Here is a 25,475-nt window from a genome sequence, read left to right on the forward strand (position 1 = left end):
TTTTTTTTTGCCAGAATTGGGGTAGCACATTATGATGAGGATTCAAAAAGAATAATTAAAGTTCTACACGGACACAGATCTGCCTCAGGGAGGACCTTTTATGTTGTTTTGCATTTCGTGTGTCATTCAAAAGGTTTGCAACTGGGAAATGATGTTGAACTAAAATAAGACAAGAACACATTGACTGAAATTATAACCTGTCCAATGAGTTGACACCCCTTTAGACAGCTCACCACGATGGCTCAGGAGCCACCACAGCTCTCCGTGTGGGTGACATTTAGACTCTGCACAGGGGTAGAGGGAAGAAGCAGTCTCGGAGCGGGGAATGTGCACACGGAGCCCAGGATGGCAGAGGGAAAGCAGAGGATCATCTGGCACCTGCAAGATTTCCCTTCACTGGCTGAACGGGAGTCACCACCAAGCAGCCCCACTGACCCTTCCAGGACCCAGTGTCTTTCTTTTGGTTTTTAACCCACGTACTGTTGAGGTTTTTCGCTTTTTGTTTGGGGTGGGGTTTTTTTTGTTTTGTTTTGTTTTTTTTCTTTGTGGTTAATATTTGAGCCAACGTTTAGCAGTAATGAAGTTTCACATAAAGATCCAGATGTCTGGTTTCATTTAAAAAATGGGCAGCTGTGGCAACACCCGCCCGGCTTTCCCTTCTGGTGCCACTGTAGGAGCAGAGTGAAGGCTGCCCATCCAGGCAGGGCACACTCGCTCTCTGGCCCTGCCACTCCCTGTTGTATGTCATCATCGGGACCAAGCGTCAGCCAGCATTTATCCTTGCATTTGGAGGGCTCATTTTATCACAGTAAAATAAATAAGGAGAGAAAGAAAAGCAAGAAAAATTCCTGTATACCTAGACTGTTGCTAAAAAAAAAAAATAATGAACAAATAAATATTTAAGAAAAATAGAATTAGAAAAAGGCAGATGTGAGGGAGCATGCTTAAGCAATTACAACAAAGAACCCTTCTTTGTGGAAGTGAGGAATATCCCGACGCGCAGATATGCAAAGATCAAGCCCGTATCACTCATTCATGCCACTTGCCTGGCATCTCTGGGCATTTATTCAATCAGCAGATATTTACCAAGAGCCTGCTGTGTGCCAGGCACTGCGTTCGGCGCTGGTGATACATCAGCTAGCGAGGCAAACAAAAATGTCTGCCCCATGGAGCTTGCCTCTTTTCAGGGAGTGCAGGAAATGAAGAATGTACACAGACAGGAGAAATGAAGGATTCCCACATATGCTAGAAAGTGAAAAATACCATGAGGGGAGATAGAGCAGAAAAAAGAACATTGGACGTGTGAGGAGAGGTAGCAGCTTGGAATATGCATTTGAGTTTGTGAGCAGTGGGCTTTGCTGCTTCTGCCTTCATGACCCCAACTAACTCTCCCTCCTACAGGAAGTCTTCCCTGACTACTTTATCCCTCACAGAGCTCTCCCTTCTCTGGGAGACAACAGCACTGACTCAAGGCCACACATACGTTGGTTCTAAGGGAGAAGATGCATTGAGCTGCTTTGGGGACCTGGGTTCTCCTCTTCATACCATGGAATATGCAGAGTCTCTGCTTCCAACGAGCTGAATCTCATTTGGGAATGAGGCAAGTACATAGATTACTCTCCTATTAAGTAGGATATGCTGAGCAGACAAGAGGCAGGGGAAAAGTGGTGTCTGAAGTTCAGAGGGTTGGCATTACCTGCAGCCAGGGATTGAGGGAAGTGGTAGCATGAGCACTGGCAGTCTTCCCACTTCTCCACGGCCCCACGCAGACCTCACTTTGACTCCATACAAGACACAGTGGAGGCCCCTTACTCCGCATTCAAGGCCTCAGCCTCTTTCTGACCCAGTTTCCCCAATTTTATTTCCTCCGGTCATTTCCTTCAGCAAGTGCCTTTGTTGATGCTGACATCAGGGAAAAAGGCATCAGATATATAACTATAAAAAAAAAAAACAGTATAGAGAATACATAGCGAGAGAGAAATTTCTGCAGGAAAGGGTACGAACATGTCCGAACATGTCATACAATAATGCTCAGTCTGCATGTAAACCAAGGAAATAGGTCTTTGAAACAGAGCATTAAAAAGAGATGCAAAGAATCAACATGTAGATGACCAAACAGGAGAAGGACTAAGAAAGGGATGGAAGGAAAGATAAAGCCACTTATCCACAATAAAAAATAAGTAAAATTATAAAATAAAACAAAACCACATTTTAGAAAGAAATCTTATTAAAAACAGAATCCGTAGAATAGAAACTACTGACAACAAGGACTTGTGGAAGAAGCACCTGAGAAAATCCAGCAAAATAAATTTAACTAGTCAAGAACTAAAATTAATGAAAGAGAAAATGAGAGGCAAGGCCAAGGAAAGTCAGTATGTGTATAACTGGTGTATGTGAAGAAAATAATATTTTATAAGAGTAACAAAAAAATCAAAGATATAATAAAAGAAAACTATCTTCAAATAAAGGAATGCGATCATTGGACTGAAACAGGACACTGAGTCTTAGGAAACCCTGGTGCATTTTAGATTTCAAGAATAAAAAAAAAACACACCTATGGATTCTATATTAAAACAAACAAACACATACGCAAACAAAACAAAACAAAAATAAAGTAACAAAAAGGTCTGAGAATATTATTAAAATACATAAAGTTGTATAGAGGGTAACAGCCAGAATATTTAAAACACCATTTTTTCCCTACTCTTGGTGGAAAAATACACACAAGCACATACATAACAAAATAAAGAAAGCTCAAATAATATAGCAAAATAGGAAATGAAATAAAGACTGAGGAAAACAAAGTAAAATCACAGTCCTAGAATCAAATATACTCTTACATCAATAAGTAGGCTAATCTCACTTATTAAAAGAGGAAGTGCTTATGTTGAATGATAAAAGCAAAACAAAATGTCACCCTGTACACATGACTGACCTGAGGCAACGTGACCCACAGAGATTAAAATTATGGTGATTGGCTAAGACTTAACATGAACACATAATATAAAAGAAAGCAAAGTTTTGATCATTTTTATCAGGTAGGTTTAAATTTAAGGCAAAACTACCTCTCTAGGACCTCTCTACATTTCATGATGGTCCTTTGAACAAGACACAATGATCTGACTGGATAATTGAGCCCTGGAACCATTCACAAAGCAAAAAAAAACAAGATGAAAATATATATATATATAATATATATATATATTATATATATATATCAACAACTGAAACACTCCAAAAAGTATTTTGCTTTTTAAAAAAGCAGAAATCACCAAAACACAATAGTGATAGAAAACTTTGACTCATGCTCAGTCGATCACGAATCAGTAAATAAAAGTTAGGAGGGATGTGAAAAGTTTAAAGTAGCGCAATTGATAAGGTAAATCTCATAGATATCTGTCAAACTCTGTTATCTTAAAATAGAAAACATTCACCCCTGTCAAATGCCTGTAGAACAGGAACACAGTTGATCACAAAGAAATCTGGTACAGAACCAAAAATTGAGGTGGGTAGAGCATTCCTCTGAGCAGTATGTATGTGGATCTAGATATTAAAACCTAAAATGGGGGAAAAAAAACAAAATCTAAATAAATAAAACATTGGAAACCTTCTAAAGATGAAAATCCCTTGGGATAAAGTGAAAATTAAATGGAAAACTGTGGAATCTCTGGTTTAAAAAAATCACTGTGTATCAAAGGGGTTAAAAGATAGTAATAGGAAAATCAGAACCCTAAAAATATAGGCTATTCGATAAGAAAGGACTTAAATAGGGACGCCTGGGTGGCTCAGTGGTTGAGCATCTGTCTTTGGCTCAGGGCATGACCCCAGGGTCCTGGGATCAAGTCCTGCATCGGGCTCCCTGCATGGAGCCTGCTTCTCCCTCTACCTGTGTCTCTACCTCTCTCTCTGTGTCTCTCATGAATAAATAAATACAATATTTTAAAAAAGAGAGAGAAAGGAAGGACTTAAATAAATAAAGCAAGCATTCGATTTACAATGAAAAGAAAGAGGAACCAAATATATCCGAGAAAAGCAGAAAGAAATTATTGAAGTAACAGCAGAAACTAATAAAAAATCATCTAACGAATATATATCTTTGGAGGGGGAAACGTGAAATAGATAAATCTCTAGCAATCTCAATGGCTCTCAACGAGGGATGATTTGTTCCCCCAGGTGACATTTGGCAATGTCTAGAGACATTTCTGGTTGTCATAGTTGGGGAGCTGCTAGGGCACCTCGTGAACAGAAGCAACGCCCAGGACAGCCCAATGGCAAAGAGCTCCCTGACCTCAGGTGTCAATGGTGCCAAGGTTGAGAAACTCTGAGCATATAAAGACCAGAGGAGAAATGCACAAGTCCGTAAAATTTGAAATAATAATATGGATATACCCACAGAAGAAATACCAAAATATACAGGAAAGAACACGCTGTTTCATTTTGCACAAATAGTTTTGAGTAGATAAAATGGCTTTTTTTTTTTATGACAGTAGGAATTACCAACATTAACTCCAGAAGACAAGGAACTGAAACAGGCCAATTCCCATGGAAAAAAAGAAAAAGGAAAAGGAAAACAACACTGAGAGAATTGTCACAGAGCTATCTCAAAAATGCAAGAGGCCCAGATGTTTTCACAGGTTAATTCTATCAATCCTTCAGGAGGCAGATGATACCAATGCTATTTTAACTGTTGAAGAGCTTAAAGAGAGAAGAAAAATCCCCTAATTCTTTTTTGAAGATGATATAACGTTAATATCAAAACCTGATCAAGATAGGAAAAAAAAATAAGAAAGCCATAAATCAATCACACTAAGGAATGTTCTAGAAAGTAGACTTTGGCAGTAGTGCATTAGGAAGAAAAACAGGCCTCCATCGAATAGTTGATTCCTTAAATAAAAATATGCTTTAATATAGGGAGATCTATTAAGATGATTCACTAGCTTAATATTTTAATATTAGATCAAACAGAGAAAAATATCATTTGCACAAACGCATGAGGCATTTATAAATTTAAACACAAATCCCTGATTAAAATAAATAAACAATTAACCAAAGAGTCGGAGAAGGGTGTTTCTGCAGCATGCATGTCAGAAGATGCTCAGTGCTGAGACGCTCAGATCAGACACAGCGCCGTTGCAAACAGGAGGTCTGCTACTATGCCAGCACCGAGCGCTTTTCTCAAACATAGTAGTCACTGCAGCAAAAAGGAGAAACAGGAGGTTCTCGATTTGTTAAAAAGAAAGAAGATGGTCATCATTTGCAGGTACTGAGATTCCAGACGGGAATACTTTTGGGAAACTGCTGGAAAAAAAAAAAAAAATATATATATATATATATATATGAGAAACAGCAGGACGATTCAGCAAGGTGGCCAGTTGTAAAATGAATATACAAAAATCAGTAGTTTCGATGAACCCAAACAATAACCAATTAGGAAAACGCAGTGGAAGAAAGGATTTGATTTACAAGGCAGTACATTGTGAGGAAGAGGGAGAGGAGGAGAGGAAATACCCAGAAACGAACCTACATGTGAATTTTAGGGCCAATAAAAATGCATGAAAGCAAACCGAAAATTGTTAAGAATGACTGAGCAACATACATAGAGAGCCCTGTTTTGCTCCTGGACAGAAGGCTCTAAGTCACAGCAATGCTAATTCTCCCTCTACATTTACAGGATTTATTATATTTCCTCATCTCTCCCAAATATTCTGCTGAGTATTTTCTGGGGAGAATAATTTTTAAACGAAGACTAGAGACTATATAAAAATAAACGTGAAACTCGATAGCAAAATTCTGAAAAAGAAAAATAGTAAAGACTTCATAGATCCTACACTGAATTATATAATCATTCGTACATTTTGGAACAGGTGCAGAAATAGCAGACAGGCAGGTTGAGCAAAACAGAGAGGACAGAAGCAAACATAAAATGTGCCTGAGAATTTAGCAGATGATAAAGGTGCTTTCTTAATCGGTGAGAGGAGGAAGGATTATTTAAGAAATGGTGTTTAGTCGACTGGCTAGTCACTGGGCTAGGGGGAGGATAAAAAGCCCTCATTCACTTCTTACACCAAGATACAATCAAGATTACTAAGGATCTAAAAGCCAAAAAAATAAAAAAAAAGAAAGAAAAAAAAGTAAAAGGATAACATGCAGGTTCATATAAAACCTAGAAATGGGTAAGTTACAGAAGCCATAATATGACAGCTAAAGCCAAGTATTTAAAAAGATCTAAAAATCTCATTATGATAAAAAAAATTATAAACAAAATCAAAAGGCATATGACAAACTAGGAAAAATATTTATAACATAAATGACAGAAGAGGGCTAATTTCCTTAATATATAATACGCTCTTGCAAATCAGTGAGAAAGATATCAATCATTCAATAGGAAAAAAAAAACAGGCAAATGATATGAAAAGTCAATTCACAGAGAAAGAAATATAACTGACTTCACATATGGAAAGATGTTCAGCGTCACTCATAATTAAAGACGTGCAAATAAAAACAATGAGGAACCTATCAGATGGGCAAAGGTTTCCATCTCTGAGCAGTTGTACTTCTTGGAACGTGGCGTGCGGGAGCCCCTCATCTTCTCACCCTTCCTCTGTTTCTGTCTCTCTTGGCTCATCAAAAAGCAGCCAGTTATAAAAGAAATAAATTAAACACACACACACACACACACACACACATTATGTAACATACAATGCATAGATACTAGATTATGTATTTTATATATACAGATATTTACATACACACAAACTTATTCATCAACAGGGTTAAGTAAAGTATGGTGGATCTCTACAAAGAAACTAGGGACCCCTTGCAGAGTATTAACAAAACTATGGAAGATGTGAAAATATAGGCATGATATATTGATAAGGAATAAGTCAAGGCATAGAATGATGCGCACAATATGTTTCCATTTGTGTTTAAAAATTAATGTATAGGGATCCCTGGGTGGCGCAGCGGTTTGGCGCCTGCCTTTGGCCCAGGGCGCGATCCTGGAGACCCGGGATCGAGTCCCACGTCGGGCTCCCGGTGCATGGAGCCTGCTTCTCCCTCTGCTTGTGTCTCTGCCTCTCTCTCTCTCTCTCTCTCTGTGTGACTATCATAAATAAATAAAAATTTTAAAAAAATTAAAAAAAAGAAAAAAAAGAAAAAAGAAAAGGATACATTAAAAAAATTAATGTATATATATTTGCATGGAAAACTCATTGAAATATACCCGTTATCTATGGTGGTTATCAATGGGGTTAGTTTAAGAGTTAAAGGAAGAGGAAGACTCACTTCTCGTTGAACCGGCACACCATTTTGTACATTTGAGTTTTGACTACGTGTGTGTATTCAAACAAACAAAACACACACACACACACACACACACACACACACACACACACCCGGAGTGCTTGAAAAATGGTGGAGGCACGTCAGAAGGCCAATTCAAAGGTACTCCCGGTGGCCAAAGCTCTGACTGTTTCATCCACAAAATCATCATAGTAATGGGTTTATAACCCACAGAATAAAAATTTTTAGAAAACCAACAACTAAATACCTAACGGGAGTGAACAGCTTTTCCTTACGAGAAGAATTCCAATTTAAGAAACGTAGAAGAGCACCCAAAGTGAAGAAAATTAAAAAAAAAAATCCTCACGATTATAACATTATTAGTAATCATCGTTCCAAGCAAGATCCACTACGCATACAAAAATTCACGGAGCAAAGTACGAAAATCAGGATATTTGCGTTGTCCCCCAAGTATCTCCCCAGAAGATGTTTCTTCATTACAAGGGGAAAAAAAAAATAGTAACTCTACAGCTGAGAAACCTGGAAGACCAAGTGATCAAACTTAGTGTCACCAAGTAAGGAGACAGATACGTAGACCTCATGGGCCTCTCGACGTGATGCCCTTGGAGAGGACACGTAGCACTTTGAGCTATATGACCTCAATCTAATTATGACCACACAGCAGACAAACCCACATCCTACACAAGCGCTGGCCAGAAGTGTTGAGGTCATGAAAAACAAGGAATGACTAAGGAACGGTCCCGGGTCGGGGGAGGCTGAGGACACAGGACAGCTGGATGCATGCTGAGATCCTGGGCTGCAGCCCGGCCCAGAAGAAGGATATTGGTGGGGACATCGGGGACCTTTGAATAAGATCTGAAAATGAGTCAATAACATTGCATCAAGGTCAATCTCCTGGTTTTGATAACCAAACTATGGAAATGTAAGACGTTGGCATTTAGGGAATTCTGTGCCACCTTTTCCAACTCTGTTTTGGTAAGTCTGATATGACTTTAAAATAAAAGGTTTAGAAGGTAATTTTTAAAGATTGTTCCACAAGTCCCACCGGGACGAACCATGAAAGGTACAAGACAGTTGACAGATCAACAAGTCATTAAATCACAGTGGGGCAATCCCAATAATGCGGCCTCTTTGGCCTGGGGCTTGGTGAGCCTTACTCTTAGATGAGAAGCTCTCTCCGCGCCTCAGCAGCATACCCCAGACCCCGAGATCCCAGGGAGGAGCAAGCAGGAGCTCCTTTTCTCTGGTTGACAAAATGATGATAAACCCTCAACTTGAGATAAGTCCCTGGGGGGATAGAAACGCTGTGTGCGTGGTGTCAAGAGTCGGTTTTGAAAAAAAAAAAATAAGCATCTGTTCGAGTCCTAGCCTTAAACTTAAATGCTTGCAGCCAAGGGTGTCAACATCCTGTTGGGTTTGGAGAACAGAGCAGATCCTAAAACCTTCTCCTCCCCACCCAAGTGGTCTTGGAAAGTGACTCATTCGTTCACAGTTCCCCATCTCTCAATCTGTAAAACCTGGAGAATAAAAGTCACCGCAAGGGTAGATGACGCTCTTGAAAGCACTGAACCCGTAAGACGGACTGCTCGTTTCGTGATCTCAAGTCGCCCTAAGGAGACGTGGCAATCACCGAGGACAACGCGAGACCCGTCCTCCGGTCGGCGCGCAAACCCAGGAAGCTGAGATGAGCATTCCGAAATGCCCAGGACCAAACAGCCAAAGGAGGTTGGTGCATCGGAGCCTTGACTCCGAGCTCCCAGGGCTGCCACCGGTTCACGCTTAAGAGATGAAAATTATTTTGAAAACCAAGGCCAAAGGCCACAGGCATATATTTGCAGCAGATTATTGACACGAGTGTGCCATGGACCTAGCCAATCAGAAAGTAATTTTATAAACACTGTTATTAAACAGAAGGGCAATTACTTTAAGTACTGCAAAAATGTCAGGGTCATACATGAATTTTGTGGGTATCACATTTTATTTGACACTCAGTGGATCGATGACTCCAAGTAAATTTATTCAGAAATAATATGCACCATGTCACCAACCTTCAAGCTAAACCTCCCCTATACATACCGCCCAAATCTGCGGAGGAGTGAGTCCTGATTTATTCGGTTTCCTAAGTACCCAAAAATGCACTCGAAGCTCTTTATACATGAAAGTATGGAAGTAATTAAGGATTATGAGCTAAGTGTACAAACACGGTTTATACAACTGCATTCTAGAAAGGACCCCTTTTATTTCTGCCTCTGTCAACCGCACAGAGTCCAGGGTTCTAATGTACTGTAATAAGTGTGAGAGGGGCCCAAGGGCAGCTCTTCTGCGAGGCCCGTTTGTAAACCGCGTGGCCTTGAGGTCTCCCACGTTCATGCTCCCCCGCCCCGCGCCTGCGATGTCTGCTGTGGTCACAGGGCAGGGAGCAGAGGGGACTCCGGGAGCCCGCGCTGCTTCCCGTCACCTCGGAGGACAGATTGCGTGCAGTGCAAACGGCCAGGTGCTTCACTCCACCCCAGCGGAGCTTGGAATGGTTCCCAGTGTGACTCAGGGGTCCCCTGGCCTCCCCTCTCTTGGCAAGGACTGTTCTATTTCACATGAGTGGTCTACGCATCACACGGCAGGAAAGCTGACAACGGGACGCGCGTAACAGGCCCTCCGTGAAAACACAGCGAAGGGATGAATGATTGATGGGACTTCTGAGGTCAGCAAACACAGTGGGAGTAAATAATAGAGATTTTTCAACGACGCCGCCGCCTTTGAGAGAGCTTACATTTTGAGAAATCTCAGAGGAATACATTAACTTGGGCGGGATGGTTCTCAGGGCTGGAGGCAGCTCCCCTCCCCAACCCCGTGGCTGCGCACATGGGAGCCCTTGTTGCCCCTCCGCCCCCACCCATCCCGCAGCAATGACGGGGAGCACACAGCCCGGCCCCTGGTTTAGAGAGAACTGTTCAGCCCTCACAGGCCACAGAACAGAACCACAGACCACAGACCACCACAGAACAGGTGGTCGCTGGTGGAGGCGTGTCCTAAGGGATGCAGGCCTAAGAACCCAATTTGTCTTAAAAGCCTGACGTAACATGAAGCTGTTTCTGCCCGTTTTGACAACTAAACTTCTACTCCCCTCCCCATTCACGGGAAACTGCAGGGGAGTACCTCATCCCCCAGATGAGTGGCCTGGGGAGTCCCGACGCAGAATGTAGTGACACCACAGCCATCGACAGACTTCCCACCCTCTCTGCCCCTGAGGGGCCCCCCTGTGAGCCCCATAGGTGCCAGCCTAGCCCCAAGGAAGATGGGCCAGCCTTGCCAACCTCTTAGAACTGCTCTTCCACATGGGACTACGGATGTCTGTCCTCAGTACTGCACAAAAGGCATGCATCTTTTGGGTTCATTTTGTACATCTAGGTAAATTACAAATACTGTTTTCTCTTTTTCTTTTCTCTCTCTCTTTTCTTTTTCCCTCGTTCTTCCTTCTTTCTCCTTCCTTCCTTCCTTTTGACAAAAGGAAGTGAATGTGCTGTAATGTCCATGTACTTGTTATCTCTCCACTGGAAAGAAAGTGCTGAGGGGCTGGGAAGACACTTCTTTCATCTTTGCATCCTCAATGCTTAGCACATAGTAGGTATTCAGTAAATATCTATGGCACAAATGGACAGATGGATGGATGAGTGGATGGGTGGAAGGATGAATGGATGGATGATGGATGGATGGACAGATGGATGGATGAGTGGATGGATGGAAGGATGAATGGATGGATGGATGGATGAGTGGATGGGTGAGTGGATGGATGAGTGGATGAATGGATGGATGATGGGTGGATGATGGGTGGATGGATGGAAGGATGAATGGATGGATGGATGATGGATGGATGGAGAAATGGATGGATGGATGGACAGATGGATGGGTGGATAGATGGATGGACAGAAGGATGGATGGATGGATGGATGGATGGATGGATGGATAGATGGATGGATAGATGGATGGTGGATGGATGGATGAGTGGATGGATGAGTGGATGGATGGAGAAATGGATGGATGGATGGACAGAAGGATGGATGTATTGATGGATGGATGGATGAATGGATGGATGAATGGATAGATGGTGGATGGATGAGAGGATGGATGAGTGGACGGATGAGTGGATGGATGAATGCCTTGAGGCACTTGATTACTGGAGACTGTACCAAACCAGACTGTCATCGTAGCTGATGGCCAACCTAAGTATACAAGCCTCATGTCAGGCCACTACCATGAGCCCCTTGATCAGTTAAGAAGACACCGTCCTTCCCATGTTTCACTGGGCCCTCCCGATGGCTGTGTCAGAGCGGCCTGGTGAGAATTATTATGCAGTTTGACAGCTACAAGAATGGAGATACCAATGATATTAAGGCCTAGGCACACAGCTCTTAAGAAGCGGGGTCAGAAGGAGAACCTAGTGATGCAACAATGTGTTTGAAGTTCCTTATAGACAAACTCATAAAAAGTAATTAGGAATCACCTGGGAAGAGCACACGGTGTATTTCGTGGGTCTTTAGTGAATCACACACTTAATCATGTTTTGCTTTTTACATTGACCACTAGAAGGCTCAGATCCCAATTCGCAGCCTACGTCTTTAATTCTGTGAGCTGCCTAATTCTTCCCGAGAGCTGGGATGGGGCAGAGGGTTTGGGCGGCTGTGCAGGCATCCACGGAGCAGGAAGTAGAGCATGCAGCAGCCCTGTTAGGGTTCCCCAGCTGCTCTTTCCATGAAGCAATGCAGACGGCTACAATGCCGTAGTGAGCCAACCAAGAGGATGGGGCCACCCATCCCCCGGCCCTGTCCACCTCTGTAGCTGACCCCGGCCTGGATGAAGGCATCCACACCCCTCCGAAGCAGCCACCTGACCATTGTAGCCACTGCTCACAGCTCAAGATGACATTCCCACTCTGACACCCACCCCTTAAGCATCAAGGAAACTGGCCACAATGTCACAGGGGTAGGGAGGTCCTGCTCCTTGGCTGGAGAGGATCTCAGCAGCTTTCCAGCAACAGAAGTCACCTGAACGACCTGTCCAGGCCCCCTCGGAAAGCCACAGAGAGAAGCAAGGTGGTGAGCAAGACTCCTGGTCCCCAAGCTGCCTGGACTCGTTCCTCCGAGCCAGAAACAGCCCCTGGCCTGACCGTGTGCTCCACTGGCGTCCTCCAGAGTCCCCGACCACCGCCAGCCTGGCTTCCTCGAAATCACAGGCTGGAGTCCTCTGGCCTACAGCTGGGTAAACAGTTGGCACCTGCGAATGTTCCAGCAGGCCGCATCCTGGCCGTGTCCCCTGAAGGCCCACCGTTGACCCCCTCCAGCAAACTCATTTGGGGGCAGAGCAGGTCACCCACACAGCCCTCCCCGCCTCCTGCACCTGCAGACGCCCAAGCCAAGCGTTCGCCTCCTGTTACCCCAGGAGATGTTTACCTGCAAAAATTGGCTCAGGTACATACTTCCTAGAAATCCATTCCGTCTGCCCGGTAATTATCTTCGTCAGGGGTCAAGGTTCCTTCGGATCTGGCACTTGATGAAAAAGCCCCTTTTCGCGCGAGTCACACCATTGAAAATTCCGTAAATATCATTCCAAACAAATCCATTTTAAAGATCAATTGTAATTTATCTTCTATGAATTTACTGTACAAATACAATTGTATTGCATACAAAAGATTGTTGGTGTGGCGTTGTTCAAAGTAACAGAAACTCGCAGCAACCCAATGTCTCATGTGAATGGGCATCGACACCCGGCTGGTTAAATCGATTATTGCACATAAAAGAATACTATGCAACTGGTAACAATGTAACTCGAGGCTGAAGTCGATACTTCTAATAGCTACCTCATTCTCTTTAAGCGAATAAAGCAAATGATACAAAATATCAACCGTGTAATTATTCTGGAATCATATTTGCAAAAAAAAAAGACTATATAGTAACACATGAATATATTCCTACCATATTATTTGTAAATATAATAGGAATTTTTCCTATTTGACTATATCTTTATATATTACTTTGATTTTTTGAATATAATTATAAAGATAGAGAGGAGGTGAGACTTACTGATGAACGGAGAGCTTAATTAAAATTCACAATAGAAATGATCATAAGAATATCTTCATCACAAAATGTCAATAAAGAAGCCTCATTTTGCACTTTCTAAAACAAAGCAAATTACCCATAAATTTAATTTATTTTTTTTTCGTTTGAGAGCAGGTTATGGCTGCACTCAGTCACAAGGAACGTGTGGAAAGGATCTAATGGTGTTTTGCAGCGTGTGCGATTCAGGAATTTTTTTTGTCAATAAGTTGGACAAAAATCATTATATTGCAGGGCTTCAAGGAGGCGAGAGGATCGTCTGATCTCGGCCTGCAGACGGAGAGGAAACCTTAGTCCCAGAAGTTACTGGTGCGCGGGCAGCGGGGTGATGGCGCACGTCGTGGCCTGCAGGCCAGCCCCGCTGGGGTCACCGAGTCACCCACACACCCGCTGACATCCTGCCTCTGCCGTCCTCTGTTCCAGCCGGGGCCCCACCCTGGCCACCTCGTTTCCGGGCCCCCCCACCGGCCAGCACGCTACGCCACAGACCTCTTCTTGCCACACCTTCCGTGGAGGTCATCCTGCAACCCTCCCTCTACAGAGGAGGAAACTGAGGCACAGAGAGACTGACTTTCTCGAGGTCACACAGCCGGTGAGGGTCCCAGACGGATGGGAGTCCAAACCACTGGCCTGTAAAGCCCACAGCGCTACCCCTCCACCCCGGAATTGGGGTATGGCCCCTGATTCCACGCACACTCAGGGTCCTTCCTCCCTGAGTGGGAACTCACGAAGCCTCGCCGTGGCATCATGGATCTGTGGCCCCGTGGGACCCGACACAACGTCTCTCTAGCCTTCCAATGGCGTCTGGACCAAAACCCTGCCAGGTACGGTGTCCCCTACCCTAGACTGGAGAGGCCCCTCCCCGGTGGGGCAGACGCTGCCTGCTTCGGGGGCCGCACCTCACTCCAGCTGGGCAGAGCGCCCACCGCACAGCCAGGTGGCCAGGGCCCGGGGTGCGGGACACCTGCAGGCTCTCCTCCAGGACACGCGTGTGCCCTCATGGGTCCCCTTCCCCATGATCAACCCTCCTCCTGCAACCTGCTGGCGACCTGGCCGTGCCCTGCACTCGGGCCCGGAGACTGCTCGCTGCCCAGTCCCTTGGCTCCCGGCCCCCAACCCTTCCCCTCACCCAGGGCAATCTGACCCCCTCCGAGCAGGATGCAGCCAGGCCCGGGCTGACGCCTTTCCGACTTGGCCCCTTAGGAGAAGAAGTGGGGGGCTGGGGGGGGTCACAGAGGCCCCGCCCTGCAAAGCAGGCCCCGTACGGAGGCCTAGGGGCCGGGACCGTCCTGGCGCCCCTTCAGGTTTGCTGAGCAACCTGTGGCCGGTCACCCATCCTCGCCTGACCCGCAGACTGTACACGTGAAAAAGAAGGGGTTTGGTTTAATTACCTTGGGGGGGCACTTTTGAATCCGCATCACCTCGATGCGTCCCCAGAGGCCCACAGACCCAGTGTGGGTAGATTTTTTTTTTCCCCCACCAAGAAGTTAACCTATTACGTAATAACTAGCTGATGTTCCCACGCTGACTCATCAAAGGCGTAGGTGGTGACCCGTGAGAGCCTGTGATAAGGGGGGAGAAACCAACGAAGCTGATACAATTCTCGCCAAAAACACTGGACGTTTCCCGTAAAGTTCAGCGGCCTTCTTTTTAAAGCCGCGTTGTTATTTTACTTTATATTTTCCAAGATGAAAAGATACTCTTCCTGTTACAAGGGGGAACACACACTCAACATCCAAATATAAAACAATACCGAGTATAAAGATAGACTTGGAATAGAAACTTCGAAGTATTTCCACGCTACACGTTACACATGTGCATATTTTTATAAAAATGAACTCTGCGATATATGTTCTCTGTAACTTGGGAGAACCTCATAGTCTGCTGTTGGCGACCCTCCATATTCATCCCCAGAAACGTATTTTATTGTTCGGGGGCCTTATCAAATTCCAATAAGCCCTATCGCTGGATGCTGGGGTCGTTTCCGTTGCTGGGCGGCCGCACTCTGTTCAACTTCCTCGTGGCACATATTCAATTATCGGCTTATACTCACTTCTAGAAGTGGAACCGATGCTGTGGATCACATGTACCCTTTAAAGAAGTATTTTTTAAAAATTAAAAAAAATAAAGAAGTATTTCACTTTTTTCCAAAAAAAAAAAAAAAAAAGTTCCCGCGGGCGGTACTATTTGATGAGACCACCCTTCCCCAGGAGCATACCCAAATCCACCCCCATCATCGGTGGCATCTTCTTGTTTCTTCTGCAAAATTAATTTTTAAAGTATATGCTTAGCAGATTAAGAGTAATATGCAAAATAATTGATAATGATGATAATTGCAATACAGTGACCCCCTGGACACTCTCCACCTGGCTTGAGAAGGAGGCCCTACAGTATTTCTGCACGTCAAACGAGGGACTTTTACTTGCAAATTTAAAATGACTTGAGGGGCGCCCGGGTGGCTCAGCGGTTTAGCGCCTGCCTTTGGCTCAGGGCGTGACCCTGGGGTCCCAGGATTGAGTCCCACATCGGGCTCCCTGCATGGAGCCTGCTTCTCCCTCTGCCTGTGTCTCTGCTTCTCCCTCTCTGTGTGTGTCTCTCGGGGATAAATAAATACAATCTTTAAATAATAATAAATAAAAATAAATAAAATGACTTGAGACGTTATGGGCCACCTGTGCGATCTCTACAGGGTGCGTGGTGTCAGAGAAGACAGGCCGGGCACTGACGATTTGACAACCTGAGTGATCGCAAATTAGCGCGGGTGTTCCGTCCGTGCATCCATCCGTCCGTCCAGCCCTTGTTCACTCATCCGCTCCTCCTAGCATGTCTCTGTTGAGCACCCCTTTCCGACGGCAAGCACGGCCAGGCCTCGAGGGTTCAAGGAGCACCAGCGCGGGCACACCTGTGTCCCCTGCAGCCTCCCGTCGCCAGCACTTGGCAGACATTGCACGTGCGTCCCGGTCACAAGCTCCTGAGTGATGCGGGTGAAGCCTGTGCATGCTCCAAAGACAGTCAGGACGGCCGGAGAGTGCAGAGTAGTAGGAGGGTGGCCTGGACACACTAGGCAGGGCACGCTGCCCATGCGCACCTCGCGCCACACCTGGCTGCAGCTCCGAGCCTCTCCTGGCTTGTCTGGGCCAGGGCGCAGATGCCTATCTTCGCACAACCGTGGTGAAGATTTATTTAGGAGTATTATTTTTAAGCAGCTTTTCAAAGGAAGGATTAAGGTCTCTCGAGAGCACCCCGGGAGCAGCTTGCTCTCCAAACCCCGGGTCACAGCAGCCACACTGTACACAGAGAACACCCCTCGGCCTCTGCACAGAGTTGACGTTGATTAACAAGCTCCTCCTCCCCGGGCTCCAACTCCACCTGCTTCTTGGGCCCTGGCACAACTTGGAAGCCAGTGTCCTGGCCCCTTTGGGCCGCGTCCCTAAAGTCATGCAGGACCATCATATGTATGCACACAGGCTCTTGGCATGCATGGGACCCCTGAGCTTTCAGGATCACCGACTTAACCTTCTTGCACAAGCTAACTGCGTGGGGAGAACGACAATATTTTGGGCCGTCCATGGGAATTTGGTTGTCAAGTGCTCCAAACGTAGCTCTAAATATAAACAAATGTATTTGAGCTGCATCAGCATGTTACATGGCTCCCGGGGATGTGGGCTGCGCGAGGCGGGGACGGCGTCGGCTTTGCTCCCCACTTTACCCCCACTGCCTGGGACCGTGCCTGGCAGACTGGGTACACTCAGTAGACACCTACTGAAGGAAAAGACGGACGTCAGCATCTAATCCACGACCACGGGTTAGCGGCCACCTGCTTCCTCGTGCCTCATCGTCGCACCCAAGTCAGCATCCCAAACCCCACCCTGACCCCGATTCTGTGTTTTGGTCACATGGTTGATCATGGTCACATGGTCGTGGGGTTTGGGGGGTTCTGAGTGGAAGCTCCTGCAGTGCACACGGCGGGACCTTCTGCTGGGAGGTGAGTTGAGGATGAATGGAGACCAACCTGATGACCGTGGATGGACAGGTGACATTTGTAATGCCCTCGGTTTCCCTCCTTAGGCCGCAAGGAAGCTCTTCCCCTGGTGAGCAAGTTCTAGGGTGGGGTTTTGAGTTTCTCAGGGCCCGCCCGCCCCCATCCATTGCACGGCACCGCCACCCTCGCTCGGCAGGACACGATCCCACGGTGAGCTCCGGAGAACCCGGGCTCCTGCAGCAGGAGGTCTCGGCCCCAGGTCCCAGGTCCTTTTCCACGCAGGCAACTCGACAACAGCCTTCTGGGTCCCCCCGTATTTCTGCCGATGGCCGTCTGCTGTCTCCTGGAGAACACGATGCCCGCGTTGTTCTGTGTTTCTCAGCAACGGGTCCCAGGGAGTGGTCCTGACTCCTCTCAGGATTCGCGTCCCCATAGGAGGTCTCAGTGGTATTTTTGGGTTCCTTCCCAGCACGGCGATGCCACGTTCCAATTCTGTTTTCACTCGCGGGGGTTCCTGCCGTCCCTGGGCCCTCCTCAGGTGGTCCAGATGCCTGGGACAAGGCCCTCCTCTCAGGAGCCGTGCCAGGAGGCGAGGGAGAGACGTCCCGATGGGCCTCGGGCCCGAGCCCACGTGCCCCCGGCATGTGACTTTCTAGAACGCACCCTCCCAGCGAGCAGCGGTCGTCAATGTTCACGGGTGGCTTCCCGGCACCGAGACCCATGCCTGAGAATACGGTTGCAGGTGGGTCACGTTCTCTCTCCAGGCCTCAGTCTCCTCCTACAGCCAAGTAACAGCTGCCATTTCAATGAGCTCTTTAGTACCTCCTGGCTCCCAAGGTCCACAATTTTAGGTCCACGGAACACGGCTCTTCTATTCAGCTCCCTCCTCAGCCTGGTGTGAGAATGTCATGGGGAGACCCTCTAGCCCAAGCATACTTTTTCCCCCAGAAAGCAGGGTCTAAATGCCCACCACGCCCTACCTCGAAAAAACTTCATATATAAAAATCAGAGAGTCATTGCTCAATCAACCACAAAAACAACCCAGAAAAACCGTATTTCACTTTACAAGGACTCGTCGGAAAAAGAAAAACAAACAAAAAAGCTCTCCTTATTAGATCCTTGATCGACTCTTATTAGCAGAGACATGTCAGGCCCAAGTCTCCGGGGCCGGCCTGCCCGAGGAGACACAGAGGGTCTGTACGAGCTACGGAGGGCAGTAGGGACGCGAGACGGGCCACTGTGATAAGGGGGGAGAAACCAACGAAGCTGATACAATTCTCGCCAAAAACACTGGATGCTGACCTGGGGGGCGCGGACCAGGCCGTGTCCGCAGCCCGGGCCTCCGTTTGCTGACCGGCAACATGCTGGCGGCTCGTCCTTCCCCCCACCCCATCGTGGGCCTCACCTAAGGCACCTTCGGGACATGGAGGGAGACACACAGGTGGGGACGGGAGCGCGGAGGGGCTGGAACCCTGCAGAACCCCTTCGAGGTGCTCCAGCCCACCCCCTTCGTCCGGCCTTGGACAGACCCTGGATCATGTCTGGGTTTGCAGTTCTTGAAACACCAGGATCCATCCACGTCAGGAACACTGCGTGGCCTCGAAGCCCAGAGTCATGATCTTCCCTCGGCGACGTTTGGTGAAAACCGTCCTGTCACAACCAGGACAGGAATAAGCTACGCCAAGAACCAAATCAAAGCCAGGTGGGGCCTTGTCAGCCAGTTGCTGAGGGGACCCACTGGCTTTTAGGGGAGCCGGTCCCATCAGTCCACAAAGCGGCCCATGACGAGGGCAAAACGCCTCCAGGTTGCCGGGGACCAGGAAGACAAACGTGCTCTGTGAGATTTCGCAGAACCTCACCGGGTCCTCGTCCGTCCTGCCGTTGTCGCCCAGATCCAGAGCCTCACTTGTAAGTCTCGTGTTTCATATGATGAGAAAAGAATCTACAATTTCTGCTTGGTTTAGTGAAGGGGATGCAAACGGCCTGGGTCTGAGGCCTTAGGTCGGTTCTCTCTCTAGGTTAGAACGTGAGGCCAGGTTAAGTCGGAAAAGTTTACTGAGTGGATGTAGGAATGAATGAGTAAAGATGGGAGGGAGGGAATGAGGAGGGAGGGAGGAGGAGGGAGGGAGCAGGGATGAAGAGAGAGGAGGGAAGGGAGGGAGAAGGGAGGGAAGGGAGGAGGGAGGGAGGAGGAAAGGGAGGAGGAGGGAGGGAAGGAGAGAAGGGAGGAAGGAAGGAAGGAAGGAAGGAAGGAAGGAAGGAAGGAAGGAAGGAAGGAAAGAGGGAGGAAAGAGGGAAGGGAGGAGGGAGGGAGGAGGAGGGAGGAGGAAGGAGGAGGAAAGGTAGGAGGAGGGAGGAGGGAAGGAAAGGCGAGAAATGGAGGAAAGAAGAGAAAGAATCCAGGGCCCCTGGGTGGCTCAGTGGTTGAGCGCCTGCCCTCAGCTCAGGGCGTGACCCCGGGGTCCTGGGATGGAGTCCCACGTCAGGCTCCCCGCATGGAGCCTGCTCCTCCCTCTGCCTGGGTCTCTGCCTCTCTCTCTCTCTCTGTGTCTCTCATGAATAAATAAATAAAATAAAAAATAAAATCTTTATAAAAAACAATTTTAAAAAAAGAGAGATTGAATCCTACCAAACCACGGAGACCAACCACTGCTCCCCTTAAGTTTAAATATAAGAGATAGTATTTTTAAATCACAACTTGAGATTAGCGTTTTGTCGATTTAGCACAATGAATCATAGAAAATAACGTTCCACGGGGTAAAATCATCCTGTTTACCCAGATCGGAACATGGTCGAGTGCACAAGTCTTCCGTGGATGGGAGTTGTCTAGGTAGATGGAGTGGATAATTACGCTTTAGTCTCCCTCCCCACACCTAACCATTTGTTTGCTTTAATTTTGCCTTAATTACCCAGAAAATTAAGACAAAAGTGGAGTCCCTAGGTTTTTTGAATAATCTAGACAAGGATGTATATCTGGTGTGGCTTTAGAAAGGGCTTTTTGGAATCCTCCACGTGGCTCGGGGTTGGCGGGGGGCACACGGCCCGGGGGCGCCTGTCGTCAGCCTCGCACGGCAGACACGGGGGCACCCACGTCTTCCTTCTCACAGGCGACGACTACCCTCCGGCTCCCAGAACGAGATAAGGGCCCCGGGGAAGGCTCCCCTGACAGGGGAGGCCCCGGAAGGTGCCCCGGCCTCTACCCCGCAGTGCAGTGCGGTGGTCGGACGGGGGACCGGCCAGGGGCTAAGCGCCGGGGACACGCTCAGAGCCTTCCTTTCCTTTCCGAGGCTACAAACTGGTGGGGGCGTCAGCGACGTGTGCCCACAGCAGGTGACACCTGCTCCGAGCGCGGCCTGCCGCCACCGCAGGAGTGCCGCGTGGGGCCCTGACTTCCTTCGTTGGTGTGCGTGGGAAAACTCTCCTCCCCCTTCTTCCCCAAGAGAGGAAATAAAAGCCACCTTCGCCCTAGGGCCAAAAAATAAAAATAAAAATAAATTAAAAAAAAAAAAAAGGCGCCCAATGCCGACGCTCCTCAGACCCCGGCATCTCCGCTCTTGGTCGCCACCCCGCCCTGCCCTCATGTCCGTAACCACGAACCGGGCCAACTCGGAAGTACGGTCCCCCCCCCCAGCATCTCACGGAAGCTTCTCAGCGTCACCGGCCAGGTGGGCCCTGTTTTGCAGAAGGGGAAACCCGAGCTGGTCCGGGGCCGTAGTCCTGCTTCCCAGGCAGGCGCTGCTCCCCCCGCAGAGGCGGACACGAGCACCGTGTGCCCCGTTGTGAGCGCAGTGAGACCTGAGTGGGGGGCAGAGGGAGCCCCACTGGGGGAGGCCGTAGAAGCTCGGGCCTGTAGGCGGCAGCGACGTGACCCGTCGGGGGGCTGGGGTCTTGCAAGATGAGCAGCCGAGGAAAGTTGGGGGGTCCAGGAATCCCGGCGAGCTCCTGCACCCCGTTGCCTTAAGATCGCAGGAAGCCAAGGGAGCCTCTGCTCCTGGGGATTTGCATGCGACCTGCCTTCGAGAGGAAAGCAGCCCCGAGCGTGATGGACCGTCCACGACAGCAGCCAGGGGGACGGAGGCCCCGGCGCAGCCACGGGACGGCCCCCTCCCACGGGGCGGCATTTCCAGCTGCAAGAGGAGGCCGCAGCCCACGGCCTCGTCCGACCTATGTGGTCATCAGACCAAAGAGGGGGAAAAAAAAAAAAAACCCAAACACACAAACACAAAATTTCCTTAAATATTGCGCGGCCGACGACTCGCAGAGCCACGGAAGCATCACTAGGGGCTTTTCTTTTTCTTTTTCTTTTTTTTTTTTTTTTCTTCTTTTTGCAGCTTTAGAAAAATAGATAATTACTTCAGTTAATTTCAGCAAAACAGTTCAAACTCATCAGGGCTGAACAAGTATAATTTACTGCTCCTTCTGACTTATTGTTGTGACTGGTTGTGGATTGATGATTAAAGTGGTAAACAGTAACGTTTCTGGAAAATGGCTGAGTCGGCTGAGTGTCAGGGGAGACACCTGCCCGGTGGCTGTGCCGGGCCCGTGCCTGCGCGCCAGCCTGTCAACAGCGAATATAAGTATTTGACAAGGTGTTATCTAATTGTGTTTTTAAAAGCCACCATACGTACATCTTTTAATGTGTCACTTTAAGCAGCCCGAGAATTTCTTTTATTAAAAAGTACAAAGGAAAAATGAATGCCTTGCATTTTCTTTTTTTTCCCTCCCCCACCCCGCCCCGTCTCCCTCTCTCTCGTTATTTCTTTTCTTTGGTTCTTTTTTTTTTTTTTTTTATCCTTTCGCTTTCCGAGCTCTGCCCTTTTGCCGTCATTCGGGGGAATATATTTTGCTCTTTAGTCAAATTGGCTTTTATTTAAATGGTTGCCCAGAATAGCTCAGCCACATTAGGTCTATAAGGAGACAGAACAGTATGTGCCACAGACGACGTCGGCTCGGGTCCTGGTGGGAATTCGCGGCGGAGAAGGAGGCGGAGAGCAGATCTGTGGTGCTCGGAGGCCCGAGCGGGAGGGGTCGGGCGGCCCCCCCCCCCACCCTGTCCCTCCGCAGGGTCCCTCTCTCTCCATCCCCCGGGGACTCCACACCTCCCTTGCCCTGTCCCCTGTCCCCGGGGCCTCAATGCCGGACCCACAGAGCCCTCAACTCCGGACAAGACGGGTCCTCTGGTCCAGAAATGGGGAGAGAGGCCTGGGAATGTCAGCGGGACGGGGGTGAGGGCCTGGGTGCAGCTACACGTGGCCCCGGGGACCCTCGGCGCCCGGCCGGGCTGGGATTCTGAGAGCCAGAAAGAGCATCCTTCCAAAGTAAGTGCTTGGAGAAGATGGGGGGTGGGGGGGCGCAGCCAAGGGCCATGAGGACCTGGTGCTCGAGGGAGGGCTGGGAGGGCCCCATCCCCGCACGGGGTCCCAGCTGCAGCCCGCAGGCAGCGTGGACGGCCCCCTATGCCCATCAGATGAACCCACGACGTCAGGAGGGCCTGGCCCCGCTCCAGCCCCCTCTCTGCTTCCCCAGACCCACGAACCTGCCCGCACCCGGGCCCGAGTGGGGAGCTGACGGGCAGGGGCAGCCCTGGAGGGACCCGCTGCCTCGGACACACAGGGACGCCCCCTCGGGGGACGGATGGGCCGTGGGGGCCTGAATCCTACACTCAGCTCCACACTCAGGCCCATCTACACTGCTCCCCTGTGCTGTGTTCGCCGAGTTGAAGGTCAGTCCTGGCAGCTTCTCTCCCGAGGGTCACAGGAGGAGAAGCAGGAGGGGAGGAGCCGTGGGGGCCAGTGCGGCCTCGGGGGTGGGCAGGACCTCTGGAGCCGGGACGGCCCTCCAGCGGGCTCCAGCGGGCTCCACCGGGCCTGTGGGGGACGAGGGCCTGGGGCCTGGTCAAGGCAGCTGTTTGGTCGGTCACAGCCAGTGTCACGTGGTGAGTCCCGCTGCATGGGGCCGGTAGGTCATGCAAGAAAGGTGACAGTGGCGACGGAGGGAGCCGGGGAGGTCGGCCCCCGGCCCAACCTGTGCCTTTGGACGCCCCCTCCCCGCCCCCCAGTGCAGCAAGGGGCCCGGGCCGTGGCCGAGTGTGCACAGCTGCTGGGAGGCCGGGCCGAGCGGCGCTCGGTGTCCTTGGGCCCAACAGGCGACGGGGATGGGCGAGGTCTGGGGCAAATGCACGGCACGCTCCTCGGCAGCGAATCCTGCCCATCGCCCTTCCGGAGAAACTCAGAGAAAGGGCTGGGGGCCGCTGCCCAGGGGTGCCTGACACCCTGACACCCTGACACCCGGGAGGCAGTGCGGCTCCCAGTGCCCCCCCCCCGCCCCCGAGGACGCTGCACGGGGCTCAGACACAGCTTGCAGAGGCGAGAGGAGGAACCAAGGAGGGGCCGTGGGGCAGACCAGGGGCCTGCGGCCCCCCGAGGACAGATGCTATCGTTGATCCAGCGTCTGCTCTGTCATCCCGGAGCCTCCGTGCCTCCCCCACTTGTCCCTCCAAGGGCGAGCCTCCAGGCTGCCGACCCCAGGGTCTCCAGGCCGAGGTGCTGCGGGGGGCCACCACCAGGTCGCTCCCCAGCATCCCTCGTGCCGTCTCGCCGGGCTCCCTCCTCAGGGTCACGGGGTCCCACGGGCAGCTCGGGAGGCAGACACACGCAAAATGCACTTGCCTGCAGGCCTGCTCACAGCCCACGCTGGCCTGGCCAAAGACTGGAAGGGCTGTTGCCTTCCCGGAGAGCCACAGCTGGGCCAGCTCTGTGCGCCGACCTTTTTAGGAAACGCTCCGTTTCCAGAAATCGAGAAGCCATTCATAAGAGATGGTACCTCCGGGACGCCGGCCAGCGTGGGCCTGTCTGCAGCAGCGTGGACGGGAGCCCACTGGGCCATCCGCATGGAAGTTTGGGGGAGCCTGCCCCACGTCTCCTCCCCTCTGGAGCCTCGGGAGACCCAGACGCAGGGCAGCAGACGGCCTTGTCATCGCGGCTCATGGGGGTTCCTCCCCCAACCACCCCACCCCGCTGCCCACGGGCCCGCGGGAGCCTCCCTGGAGTTTCGAGCACGCCGTGTTCACCCCACGGGAGTGGCCTGGGATTGGCCCCGACACCAAGAAACAGAAAAGCAGGAGGGCTTTGGGGAGAAGGAGGAGAGCAAGGAGGCCGCCTCGGTCCATCTGGAGCGACTGTGACTCTCTCGGCATCCTCACTGGCAGATGCGGGTATGTCTTTTTTTTTTTTAATTTTTTTTAAAGTTTTTTTTTAGATTTTTTTAAAATTTCTTTTTAATTTTTTAATTTTTTATTTTTTTTAATTTCTTAAACAATTTTTTTTTAATATATTTTTTTTTTTTTTAGATGCGGGTATTTCTGACAGGTTTTCTGCAGGGCGGTTTTCACGCAGCACCTCCTCTCCGATCCGCCAGGCGGTAGTTATAAATACTCGGTGGTGTGCGCACCAGAGGGTCTTTCTACAACAGGTTTAATGAAGGGTTCTGCTCCAGATACACGGGAGAAGATGCTGAACCCGACAATGGCTTCTAAATGGTATGGATGTGAAAATCCTCAGCAAATAATAAACGCATTTCAAGCTTTATACCTGTTTATTTCACACTTTCTTTAATATACCAATTATTCATGTAACACCTAACTGAGAGATGTGTTATATCCAGCAATCACTTATAAGAATTTGCTAAACACTAGCACAACGGATGTGTCCATCACCAGATCGTTTATCATCCCTCTTACAACCATGAACTTGCTGGCAAATGGGGGGTAAAGTTGATTTAATCTTTGGGTTTAGAGAGAAGGGAAAAAAAAAAAAACAACAAACCCAACAACAAACCAGAAGATATTTGTGATTATGAGACATTTGCTTTTCATTTCCACAGCCAGTTAGGATTCACAAACATGAAAATCCATTATGGAATGGTGTATAAAGTGTGACCGCGTCTTGTTCAGTCAATTAGCGAGCTGAGCCCGGGTGTGCTGCTGATCTCATGATCTGCATCTTCAGCCCCATAAGAGTAGAGAAGGCATTCGGAGGGACGGGGTACGCGTCACGGGAGGGTTGATTCATCAGCCGGGCGCC

General features: G+C 49.0%; 1 protein-coding gene and 1 long non-coding RNA gene across 13 annotated transcripts in view; one reads left to right on the forward strand and one right to left on the reverse strand.

Annotated features, from left to right (window-relative positions):
* Window positions 1-25,475, reverse strand: part of ZNF536 (zinc finger protein 536) — a 430,505-nt gene that overhangs the window by 84,973 nt on the left and 320,057 nt on the right. The gene's annotated exons all lie outside the window — the stretch shown is intronic.
* Window positions 24,130-24,980, forward strand: LOC140608071 (uncharacterized). The gene is made up of 2 exons (XR_012010039.1): window positions 24,130-24,607; window positions 24,743-24,980. It is a non-coding gene; the product is annotated as an uncharacterized lncRNA (long non-coding RNA).

The sequence above is a fragment of the Canis lupus genome, chromosome 1 (genome assembly GCF_048164855.1).
Source record: "Canis lupus baileyi chromosome 1, mCanLup2.hap1, whole genome shotgun sequence".
In the NCBI taxonomy this organism is placed as follows: domain Eukaryota; kingdom Metazoa; phylum Chordata; class Mammalia; order Carnivora; family Canidae; genus Canis; species Canis lupus.